We start from the raw sequence: 13,323 nt of genomic DNA on the forward strand, positions 1-13,323 counted from the left end.
AAAAATTCAAATATTTATTTCGTATTTTTATGTTCGTATTCCGTAATCGATTCTTAACACCAGTCACCGCTGTAAGCAGTACTTTTATTTAATAACAGTTCTTCGATAGCCTCCATTTGTAATGACGTTTTTAGTTAAAGTATCCAATTTGAATGAAAAAAAAAAACGAACCAACAGTAAAAATTCTTCATTTGCTATTAATGAACCTATACGATGGTATAATAATTAACCGAAGCCTGAAATAGGTTAAACACTAAGATCTGTCAAACAAACAGAGAACCAACGCTGTAAAGTGTGATTTAAATGCACTATTCTTTTTTATAGAAACTGATACTTTTCAGTAGCCTCTCGTTGCCCTCTTCTGGTACTGTCACACACTAAGCGTTTTAGTTTATACTTCGTAACGTAGCGTTCGTACCTTAGTTTAAAACAACTAATGTACTGTAAGATATACAGACTTTAGATATTTCGAATTATAAGAAACTGAGCATTTATTAACTCTTACAAAGTCAACGTAGTTTTTATTTTTGCTTCGCTAAAATGTTTGTTTTTTTATCGTTGATTCATTGATTGTGGGCTCTTAGCTACCCCAGGATTTCGCTATTAGTTATTGTCAGATTCAGATTTTTTTAAGCAAGTCGAATTGTTTGTGTTTACAACCCTTCATATGAGTGTAGGTTTGAATGAACTGCTCCTGTCTGATTCTGGGGTGGAACAACGTTTCGGTTTCTATACTGAGTCTACAAATTCAACATAAAAAAAATGTATTTTAAAACCTGGAAACCTCTCTAAAACACTGTAATGAAAGTAAGACAACCCATCAACAGGTTAAAACAAAAAGATATAATCCACAAGACACGGCGTTCTTGCGGAAATGCATGCATTGCTGTTTAAGCTCGAACCATATAATAAAGACAAACAAATGTTAAAGTACAGCTAGACAAATGATTCCGAAACGAAACCTGCATTATCAGAATGTAACTACTAAACAAATCGTGTCGTGAACTGGAACCAACAAAATCCTGACGACAGCTTTACTCACCATTGACAAACTTCAAGATGGTTAAATAAACTTTTACGTCAAATTACACCAACACATCCAGCAACAAAAGCCATGGTTTTGACATCAGTAACCTCTTGACAACTTCCTTCACCAAATTATGTAGAATAAGTTATGACGTCACAGAACACGCTTCCAGATACTCCTACTTACATGGGAAGAACTACAAAGAACAGTAATAAACAAGCTAAAAAAATCTCAGTATTCATCGTCAAAATAATTCACTATACGCAGCAAAATACCTTAGTGTGTTTTTATTTGCTGGATATGTCAAAGACACCTTAACTAATCCTAATATCAACACATTTTATATCAATAATTATAACTTAATCATAGACATCAGGAACGGAAGGGGAGATGTGGCTGTTGAATGTGCCAGCTGAAATTAAAGGGGTACAGTTTCTAAAAATTACGCTGTTTGGAACTGTTTGTCTTTCTGTATAACGCGTATACTGGTTTTACTGAAAACATTTTTCTTACATGTTCGACTTACGATTTTATTGTACACAGAAACCAATTTAGTGAAACTGGTGAATAATATTTTAAAGTTTTTTAATGACTATCAGACATTTTTTATCCATTTACGACTACCTCCCAATATTTTGTACGTTCCGACTTTTACATTAATCAATCAATCACGTTATACCCATAAACTCTCCGCAATAATCTCTGACGAAATTTCTAATTCCCTTTATGACTATGCAAGTAAGCCCGTTACTATTTTAGAAATCAAAATATATCTCGGTCGTTTAAAAAATTCTAATCCTGGTAAATGCCTAATCGCCAAGTGCACGTAAGCCTCTTATTCCTCATCTATGTCACTTACCTATCTCGTCAGGCTAGTGTAAATCCGTTATTATAACAGTCATTTTGAAGAAAGGAAGGAAATCATCAAATCCAAATGACTTTTGTCTCATCAGTTTAGTTACATGTACAGGTAAACTTCTGTAAATGATTTTCAACATCGGACTTTGTTTGTTTTAAAACAAACTCGTGTTGAAATATCTGCAATATCTCGTGAGGAATCGAACTCCGGATTTTAGTACAGCAAATCGTTACTTACTCCTGCTGTTCCACCAGGGGACTCTATCATGCTACCATGGTAACTAGAACACGGCAGTCTTATTTCCGTAGAATGTTGAAAAACGTGGATCGTTTAGTCAGGTTAACCGAGATGGATTTTCAGTGCTTTAATCACAATCACGACACAGTCGCTGTTTTCTTGAAAACAAAGTTTTTGATTGTGCGAGGTATAAGGTGTTTGAAATCAAATTTAATTCTTTTCATATTCGACCACTTTTTCTAAATTAGGTCTCACGTTTTCTCGCAAACCGAAGTAAACGGAGTTCTATTATACACTGTCTCGTTAAGCTCCTGTGTTGTGCAGTTAGTAATTAAAGGCTCTTTGATTTGCATGATGCATGCTAACAATATACCAATTCTCTATCTCAACTGCTAACTTCCGTATCTCAGTATGCTGGTGACAGATTTACGGAGCACATCAAGAGACTTCTTTCCAATGGAGGCCTGGTATGGCCAGGTGGGTTAAGGCGTGCGACTCGTAATCCGAGGGACGCAGTTTCGAGTCCCGTCGCACCAAACATGCTCGCCCTTTCAGCCGTGGGAGCGTTGTAATGTTATGGTTAATCCCACTATTTGTTGGTAAAAGAGTAGCCCAAGAATTGGCGGTTGGTGGTGATGACTAGCTGCCTTCCTTCTAGTCGTTCACTGCTAAATTAGGAACGGCTAGCGCAGATAGCCTTCGTGCAGCTTTGCGCGAAATTCACAAACCAAACAAACAAATATTTCCAATAGAATTGAGAATTCTTTACACCAAATCACAAATATGATGTGACAAATGGCGGGTTGTTAACACCTCTGGTAATTATTTCGCACAAAAGATTAAACAGGAAAGTTCCAAGATTAGAGAAACCCAAACTAAAGTTATATGACATACCTGTCACATCACGAACAAAACTAAGTGTCACGATAATACATTCAGTGATCAATTCACCTACAAAAAAAAAGTGCTTAAGGTTTGACTTGTAGTAAATATCACCAAATGTTTGTTGGATTTTATTTACTTACGTATAAAGCTTTTGTTGAACCAGTTATAGAAAACGTTTAGCTTTTCTCCTCAATATTCGTACTCTTACAAGGATAAAGTCCGGACTATCCCTATCATAAAAAAAAACAGGATTCTAAAATAAGTTTCAAGATTTTACAGAGAACCACAAAACAAAAGTTCTCTTAGCACAATTTTTCTACCTCGGCAACTATTCCTCCTCTTAACATATATATATATATATATATATATTCCCTCTAATTTAACATCTAGTGTACAGTCGATGAGATCGACTTTGGATTGTTGCGTGGGCTACAGATGAGTTTCACTGTTTATGGGCTCGTCTATTAACTTAAAAAAGAATTCTATACTTTACCGCCAGAACCAACTTGCCTCTAAATAATGTTTGACCAACAATATGCAGTGTTTAGGATGGTCCCCTGACTGTGCTGCTTTTCTCTTGCACAAAATAGCAGAAGTATTCATGTTGGCGTACATCATACCGTGCTTAGCCAGTTTACAGTTGGCAAGTGGGCTCTGTCGACATAACTCGCAAAAACTGTGAATAAAACGTTTTCATAAAGCTGAGAAACCACATTTTATTTTGCGTAACGTATACAACCACTACCGCGTTTTGTGTGAAATTTTTAATGGAGGTATGGGTTTCACTCCATTATAGCTTGAATACTAGTATGTATTAGGCTAAGCTGGTGGGCAATTCAGATTCCAAATATAGTAAGAAGTTCACTTCTCTATTTAGTATTTTAAAAACGAGCACTGAAAATCCATCAAAATGTCTCCCTGACCAGTATACTAGGTGTTAACACTTAACGAACGACATCCAATCCACTAGTTCACAGTTATATGTTTTGATTTTACTGTACAAAATGTTCCTTTAATTCGCTGTTTTCTTGATTTTATAATTATTTTTCATTGGCTTTAATTTTAATTTGTAGGTTAAGATCTTCGACCAAGAGGAAGTGGGGTTTTCTTAGGTCACTCCATCCTTGTCATAATCATTTATTGGACGTTCGGTTCATTAATCCTCGCCATCTACAGTTGAACAAAGTACAACCTCACTGCTGACATCTATGGCTTGCTGTTTTTTATTTGCTCATCCAGACGTTATCTGATAGTTCTATAAGAATTACGTGTGTGTAATGCGAGATCATATAATGAGTAATATCTAAAAAAAGTTTTCTAAAATATTTTTTTCATCGTTTGAAGTTTGGATGCAGTGAGGCGCTCAACTAAATTAATTAATTTTCCCTTTCACTAGCGAGTTACAATCTGGTTATTGAACATGAGAGAAGAAGTAAATTTTGCTTAGTGTAAACTTTTGTTTTCATATATAAGTCCAAATTTGCTTTTACATATTCAGATTAATACAGACTTCTGATTTTATATTGACTTTTACTTTGAAGAGAACTCGGATACTTTGGGGGATTTTCTTGAGTTGAATTAATTATTTTTTTTGTATTAACGTTCAGTGTATTGGTTTACCATGTTTTGGAACATATTAATATACACCTTGTCTTCCGTGGAAATTAGGGTTTGTATTTATAGTTTAGCATTGGTTTTATTCTGTGTGTATTTTTTATTAAAATCCAAAATTAACTAAGGTTTTATTTTTTTACTCTAAACCAGTGGTTTCCAACCAGGGGAGCTCGCACTCCTTGAGGGTGCAAGATAGCGTTCCAGGTGGTGCGAGATAACATTTGTTTTGGCCACCTTCACCTTTATTCTTAAATAAATAATTACTGTGAGGGGTGCGAGAACATATTAAATTTTTTTAGGGGTGCGGGGCATAAAAAAGGTTGAGAACCACTGCTCTAAACCAAGCATGGACAGGTGGTTAGGGAACAAGGGTAGCGGGTTCGAATCTTCGTCCTGTCAAGCATGCTCGTCCTTTCAGTCGTGTGGGCGTTATAATGTTACGATTAGTCTCATTATTCATTGTTAAAAATAGCTGAATAGTTGGCGGTGGGTGTTTATGACTATCTGCCTTTCTTCTGTAGCTTTGCGCGAAATTCAATACAAAAGTTTCACCTTATTTTCTTTCAGTTTATTAGGGTTGTTTTTATTTACATTTTAGCAGAATTTGCTTTACAGGAAAATTACATGTGAACCGATAAGAGAAACTAAGAGGTTTTTCACGCATCACTTTAGTTCAATATTCATCCACAAGAAAGTCCTTTTCACATATCTCATTAGTTCAGTAGACACCTACAACAAAATGTTGTCCTTTTTGTATTGTGGATTGTGATTTGTCCATTTCTATCTGTTCTTTCTACCTTTGCGAACAACTCCTGTTACGTTCATGGAGAAGCATGATTTGTCACTAAGTGTTCTTCACCTTTCAGTTAGCAAGCCTTAAATGATTACTTTGAGGAAAATGTACAAGCTACTAAATACCATAAATGTGTATGTCTATATTCTTTGCGTTGTAATATCAATAAACTAAGAATGTCCCGTATACTAGACGAAACGTTGTTCCGCTCTAGAAGTAGGCAGCAGTCTAAAACTGTAATATGTCTATACACTATCAAGCCGAAATGTTATCCCGTTCTAGAAGTATGCAGTATACCAAAACTGTGTATACTATGTCTGTACACTATCAAATAGAAACGTTGTCCCACTCTAGAAGCAGGCAGTATTCCGAAACTGTGTATACTATGTCTGTACACTATCAAATAGAAACGTTGTCCCACTCTAGAAGCAGGCAGTATACCGAAACTGTGTATACTATGTCTGTACACTATCAAATAGAAACGTTGTCCCACTCTAGAAGCAGGCAGTATTCCGAAACTGTACTTTGTTTACACGCTGTCTCAAATACCCTTGAATCAACGTCAGACTACTTTATCAACTGTATTTGAAAGGAACGTGTAGTGCTGGATTACAGAAAACTGTAAACGATTATTTCTTTTCTGTTTTTGAATTTTGCACAAAGCTACTCGAGAGCTATTTGTGCTATTCGTCCCTAATTTAGCAGTGTAAGACTAGAGGGAAGGCAGCTAGTCATCACCACCCACCGCCAACTCTTAGGCTACTCTTTTACCAACGAATAGTGGGATTGACCGTTACATTATAACGCCCCCACGGCTGAAAGGGCGAGCATGTTTGGCGTGACGTGGATGCGAACCCGCGACCCTCAGATTACGAGTCGCACGCCTTAACACGCTTGGCCATGCCGGGCCAACTTTAAGCGATCGAAAAGTTTGAAAGAATAAGTGAATGCTGAGGACGTCAGATTACAGTTTCTGTTTCGCTAATGTTACTTACTGGAAAAACTTGAGGGGAAATTTTATTTAATGAACTTATGCAGTAAACTTATCACTATTATTACGTAAGCAAATAATTGTTGTTGCGATAAGAAATAATACCCACGCGCAAGCTACAACAGTGAGGTGTATAAATAATGTTTAGTTTTGTGGTTTTTTAAATTCAGTTTGTAATATAAGCCTGATAATATTGTTTATAAGACCTAAGTTCTCTTTCACAATAACCAGAGATTTCGTTCATCTTTTAAAAAATTAGCACTGTTTCTTCTATATAAAGCTCGTAGTTTAAAAAAATATCACTTCTACGAAAACGATGTCCCCAATGTGTTTAAAACCATAATTTACACGTATTTTTCAGTGCGTCTAAGTAAAAATAATACATATTTAACAGTACATCGAGATGTAACGTGGCCTGGTGGTTAAGGGCACTCGAATCGCAATCTAGGAATTGCGGGTTCGAATCCCAGTCACCAAGCATGCTTGACCTTTCAGCTGTGAAGGAATTATATTATTACGATCAATTCCAATACTTATCGGTACAAGAGTAGCTAAAGAGTTGGCGGTGGGTGCTGTTGACTTCCTGCCTTCCTTCTCGCTTATCACTATTAAACTAAGAACGCAGTTGGCCTTCGCGTAGCTTTACGCAAAATTCAAATATAGATCCATTATTATGGCGTATTACTTTGTTCTGCTTTTGAATTTCGCACAAAGCTACGCGAAGGCCAGGTGAACCTGTGAGGGTCAGATACACATAGATCTATATGAATCTGGATCCGATAAAACAGAAACGGCTCAATAATTAATATATTATATATAAATTTAGTAACTGACAATCTGCAGCCAGCACTGTTACAATTAATACTCTTTCTTTTATTGTTAATGCTTGGGTTAGTTTTGTTAAAGATAATATGTAATTTTTCTTTTATTATTGTTGCTAACGTGGGGTCAGTATTGTTAAAACATCTACTCTTTCTTTTGTTATTGTTATTAGCGTTGGGTCAGTATTGTTGCAGTGAATAGCTACTTTTTCTTTGTTTATTATTAACGGAATCTCATTTTAGGGTATACATTTAAAACCAATAGAAACGAGATACTATGTTAATGGTTAGGGCAAATTGTCATTATCGATAAACTAATAACCTGGTTCCAAGTGACTTCAATAATACTTGTATGAAAAAAAAAAAAAACCCATCCAAAAGGCTTATTGATTCATAGAATTCCTTAATACGTAACCTTCTTGTATGAATACACTCCTGACAAACATTTAATAAAAGCTGTTATTTGTTCTCGAAGCTCTGACCTAGCCGGATACTTGTGCAAAAAAGATAATAAAGAGGAAACACCAGTTCGACTGTTGGAAGCTATGGGGTTAAAATATTTTCACGTGGCCTCGTTTTCTACGATTGTTCTACTAAAAGGCTCATGTTTTTGTGAGTGACTTTAATTCGATAAAAGCAACAAAATGGAAAATTAATTTATCGTTAGGTCTATAAAGATTTTACTTTACTTATTTTATCTTTTTCCTCTGCTAATACTTTTCTTGGTACAGTACTAACAGCTCTTCCAAGTTTTGAACCTGCTGTGCGAAACACGTCACTCTAGCGTCACCTATAAATAATAAACCCAGAAATACGCCTCTCAGTTTCCACGCTAGCTTTGCAGTTGAGGTCTGGTCGTCGTCCGTGTGTGTTGTTACGTGTATTGATAGCTTGGGCTATAGGCGTGTCTTCATACAGATAGTGGGATAAAAAAGTAAAATTCAACTACGCTAGTATTATAAACAAAACTATCATGAGTATCTAGGTAAGTAAATATAATCTATTTTTAAACTTAGTAAGTATAATGTTTGAAGAACAGTTGCGTATTATGTCAAATTATTGTAAATAACTCTACCTATTGTGAGTTGACGTACTGTTATAAATACGTTTAGTTTGATTAGATTCTAGAAGTGCTCGTGTTCTTATCGGATGTATTTATTTTCACAATAGGCTGTACAGTGAGGTAAGTTCATTGCTACTAGAAGCCCCAAGTTTACGATTGCTTTATCGTATTGCTTGTGCAATTATCTTAAAACTTGCACTTTACCAGTTGCAGCTAATAATCGATCATGAATGGTCTGCGGTATATTGACTGGATGTCGTATTGATTACATAAACGGGGTCAAACATTTGTTAACATCAAAACTAAAAATATTACTTAAATAAACATGTATCCTTATAGCCAGAAGTTTAACTTAAGACATTTAGTTGTCTTCCGATTCCATATTTTGAGATCACAATACAATATAATCGTTTTTAGCGTATAATAAATAAATATGCGCGGGTGTGTGTGTGTCCATATATGCTGTTAATAAAGACTAAATAATGAATACAGCTTTATTAACAAGAACATACGGACTAGTCTGCTTTGTTTGCTGTCGTCTATTGCATGAGAGGTGGACGCAATATGCCACGTATATTACCATACAACTGAAGTGCAATTTCAAATTAAAAGGACTTAAAGTCCATAATATTTGTTACAATAATAACTTGCAGTGATACAGACTCAACATGTATCTTCCAAGTGTATAATGCTTGTTACTATAGTAACTTGTACTGGTATAGAGTTGACATGTATCTTCCTTCCTACACCTAATATTATTGGTTAACAAACATTTTTTATTTAATGAAAAAAAACCAGTAACCCTATATTCCTTATGGGGGGGAGGGACGCGTAATTATGTCACTTGTTTATACAAACAACCTACGACAGGTACACTTCTAGTGGACTTCTTCCCTACACAGTAACCCAAACCTACCTCCTTTGCTTCGTCATATTTCAAACTGGCTCTCATCTTGTTCATTCTTCGTTTCTGTCGTTTACAATATTCTCTCCTTGAAACAGTTCTGCTCTGAAGATTCCCAATCATCTCCACTGACTTGAATCCGGTTCATCGTCCTCCTTTCTCATTTTGTCTTTAATGTACTAAAGTTATTAGATCATCCGTTCTAGTCTTCTGTCAGGTTCTTACAATCTATTTATATAACTCGTGATAGAATGTGAAGAGGGCAGTGGATATTCCCCTGAAGTAGCTGCTTGTTGTACATTGTCAAGAGAACGCTTGTATATGCAGTAATAGGCTCGTGCGCAGAATGTTTGAAAGGAGATTGTAATTTGTGAGATTAAAAGGCAACAATATTGAGCGAACCACAGTCATCATGCGAAGGATGAGTAATACGTATCGATATGAATATATCCGGGAAATTATAACTTATGCAATGGAGAAAGAAAGTTGATTTTATAACTAATCTGTAAGAAAAAATTGGGAAATTGAAAGGAGTATTTTAAATCCCAATTGCCACTGTACGTAAAATGTTCCAACCTACTTTCTTTCGAGTGAAATAGTAGGACTTTTATCGAGTAGAAATGAACAGTTGTGAACAAATAGTTCAAGTATGATACGATACTGTTACACCAGTATTATTATAGCTGTGAGAATACTTGATATTACGTGTATGAGAAGAATAGCAGACACGGGACAAAATATACAGAACAATTACGAACAAAACTAATTAGAGGGGGGAATCGAAGAACCCATCAAAATACATAGATTGAAATTTAAAAAATCCATATATGTAAATAAGTATTATAACAATAATATTGGTTCCTGGTAAACCATGGTTACACTAAACGTGAAACTTGTAACAATGAGTATTGGGAGAGGACTCGTCTACCTATTATTTCGTTTGAATAGGGTTGTTAGGCATGTTTTGTGCGTGATGTAACTCGATCTAATCTATCGAACACTGAAGAGATAAATTTCTAAAATATCTAATGGCTAAAAACATGAAAGTTGTGACAAGATGATTTCTACAAAATGTGGTACAAGGTATTTCAAATTTCACGATTTATTTTTGGTGAAAAAAACTAAACATATCCAACCAATCTGTTTAAAATATTAGTTCGTTCATTATTTGTAGTTATTTAATACTTTCAAAAACCTACTCGTTTAGGATGAAATATTCTTTAGTTTCATACCTCCTAACCCAAATAACGAGTTTCTATTAATTTCTTTGATATCACACGCAAGTTACCTACATGTCGCTATAATCAGGTTAGGCCTACTATTTACCAGTGCACGGCCTACTTTTCTTTTATCATGGGCTAAGATTTATTCTCATTTTTGTTTTCAAATTCGTGCTACAAATGGAACATTACTGCATTTATGTATTATGTGACTGAACAATAGGGAATTTCCCGGTCAGATAACGTGTTCCATGACGTAAGTTTGTAATTCAAGGGCGACCATTCGACCAAATCAAATGGGCGGAAGTAAAGAGGACAGATACGAGATTTGTGTGGGCCTTACAGAACTGAAATATTTCATTTCACTCGAAACACGCTTGTAGTCATGCTCAAGTTTGGAACAATGACGTAATTATCTGTGTAGGCCTACATACTATACATAACCCTTTATCCAGTCAGTAAAAAATAATACGTGGGTTACAAGTGGAACTGAAGCTTTCCTTACCGAACCATTAATCTTTTTTGGATAGGGGTAAACTTAGATGCGTTAAGTTTACGAGGGTATTATGATACATACATATATAGTGGCTCTGTAGGCTGAAGGCTTATAACGCTAAAAAATCCGTGTTTCGATACTCGTGATGATCATAGCAGATAGTCTGTTGTGTAGCTTTCTGCTTGTTACAACAACAAAGGAAAAACCTACTGGTATCTTGTTTACTCTTGAGAGAAAATCGCTGGATAAGAAAATGCTTGCGAGTTAAATGTTACTGTTGTTTACAATAGCAGGTTAAGATGTTGAATAGTATGAGGTGTAGTCAGCGATACAAAATAGTCATTTCCAAAAAAACAGCAATTCGACCATTTCTCTTTACATAAATAAGTATTCATTTAAATTAAAGCTAAGTTTCTGTTGTTCTTTTTTGTTTTTCTAATCGGAAGTTAGTAAATCGTTTGAAATTTGTAGAATAATGGGGGTGGTTTTCGCCTCCCCCTCAGGCTGCACACCTGGACTCTAATTTATCTCGTGACGTTGTTTAAACCTTGATTTTGAACACCCAAAATCTGTGTGATATTTCAGTTGAGAGCAGTTAGCAATGTAAATTTGTTCTCATTTCTTAACAACGTACCGATATAAATATTTTCTGTGGTGTTATTTGTCAAGATAATAAAGACACGAAAAAATATTATTTGATAGTTCTTGGTTAGGATATCGTAATAAATATTAAATTAAAAAGATTTATTTAATCTTCTCTTTCAGGGATCTCGTATTTTTAATATAGAAAAAGTAAGTTCAGTTTGTTTGAAAAACGTTGGTAAACTCAATACAAAGTTCAAAAAAGCGAGAGCTAACACTAAATCCAATATTTTAACTTAATCTGATGACAAGTTCTGAGCATGCGTATTCAATATTAATCGTGATTGACTAAGGCAGAGGTGTTTGAGAGTAATATTATCTTATTAATCAGTGTTTTGTTTTTTTTTCTCATAGCAAAGCACATCGGGCTCTCTGCTGATCCCATTGAGAGGAATCGAACCCCTGATTTTAGCGTTGTAAATCCGTAGACTTACCGCTGTACTAGAGAGGGCGTTTCATTAATGAACAAAGCAATATACTTTTAATATTGCTGTGTTTTCATTGCACACTTAGTTACATATATCTTATTTTACAGGAAAAATTGTGAAAATGGGTTAATTATTAGTTAGTTAAAACAGTTCGTTGGGTAAATGGAATCTTTAAAAACCATGAGGATCGTGTGTGTGGGAATTGTAATAAGGGATCCTTGGTTGAGAAAAGGTTAGGAGCCACTGGATAAAGGTATTTCGATGCGCAGTCGAGATACTCTGTGTGTAATATTAATATCCAGGCCTCTCACGTCTTCAACAAATGCATTGCGACCACAGTTGATAAACTGCTGTTTTTTTTCGGCGCTTTTTGGATCAGTTGTGCGAAATTCAATTTTTTCTATTTAATGTTTTCATAAACTGAGTGTTAGCGTTAGACAAAAGGTATTGTACACGTTATAGTTGTATTCATCATTTTGTTTAAGCTGAGAATTATATAATGAGACTTTTCTGTGGAAAAGTAACCAATTCGTTAAGGGTGTTTACTTTCGAGGAATATTGTAAAAGGCACGAATAATATAAGAATTTCTTCTGTTGCAAGAATACGCTGTTAGGTGTAACAATGACAAAACGTGCAAGTGTGTAAATAATTACCAAGGTAAATACAATTGCTGACACCATTTGCTACACTACCTATGTTATGTATTATTGTTGAGAAACTGAGGGCGTATTACCGAAGTCGTGACTGACTTGATTTATTTGTAACATTTTCAGAGTGAAAAACGAGGATTTTTTTTTATCCCACACAGAGTGAGACTGACAGATCTGAAACAGTTAAAAATTACAATAACATACTTTGTATGTTTCAATGATGTGATGTTTATAGCAAATAAACAAATTAGGTAAAAGCTTATTTAGTTAAAATAATAAACGCTAAAGTTGTCTTTAACAAATAAAAGTTGTTTCTTTTATTTTGTGGATCTACCGGTCTTCAAACCTGAACTCTTGCGGCTTGGTTTGAATTTCGCGCAAAGTTACACGAGGGCCATCCCTAATTTAACATTGAAAGACTAATGGGAAGGCAGCTAATCAGTACCACTCACCGCGAACTGTTGAGCTTACTCTTTTATAGTGCTCGAACCACCCGGCTCGAGGAAAACGTAGCAATAACAAGGGTTAGTGAACCTTACCATATGATTTGTCCGTCAGTGGCCCTCTAAGTAAAACTTAAGAACTTTATGTTGAAACATCATACATAACTGAGTTATAGAGAAACTGGGATTGATCGTATGTGTACGGTTTACGGTCAATGATAAGTTTGGAAACGGGGACGATTATGTTTT

At 35.2% G+C, this 13,323-nt stretch overlaps 1 protein-coding gene and 1 long non-coding RNA gene across 5 annotated transcripts in view; one reads left to right on the forward strand and one right to left on the reverse strand.

Annotated features, from left to right (window-relative positions):
• LOC143239582 (uncharacterized) overlaps positions 1-9,556 on the reverse strand; it is a 45,702-nt gene extending 36,146 nt beyond the window's left edge. Inside the window, exon 1 of the long non-coding RNA XR_013021247.1 lies at positions 9,207-9,556. This is a non-coding gene — a long non-coding RNA (uncharacterized LOC143239582). The remainder of the gene's footprint in view (positions 1-9,206) is intronic.
• The window catches only part of LOC143239580 (sodium/calcium exchanger 2-like), a 58,453-nt gene that overhangs the window by 267 nt on the left and 44,863 nt on the right, over positions 1-13,323 (forward strand). For 2 of the 4 annotated variants that reach the window (XM_076480780.1, XM_076480783.1), the window contains exon 1: positions 8,046-8,212. The exons of 1 other annotated variant lie outside the window; for it this stretch is intronic. The gene's annotated coding sequence lies outside the window, so the exon portion shown is untranslated. Of the gene's footprint in view, positions 1-8,045; positions 8,213-13,323 lie in introns of those variants that run through there. One more of the 4 variants, XM_076480779.1, reaches the window with a different exon arrangement.

Source organism: Tachypleus tridentatus, chromosome 13, assembly GCF_004210375.1.
Source record: "Tachypleus tridentatus isolate NWPU-2018 chromosome 13, ASM421037v1, whole genome shotgun sequence".
NCBI classification, from domain to species: Eukaryota; Metazoa; Arthropoda; class Merostomata; order Xiphosura; family Limulidae; genus Tachypleus; species Tachypleus tridentatus.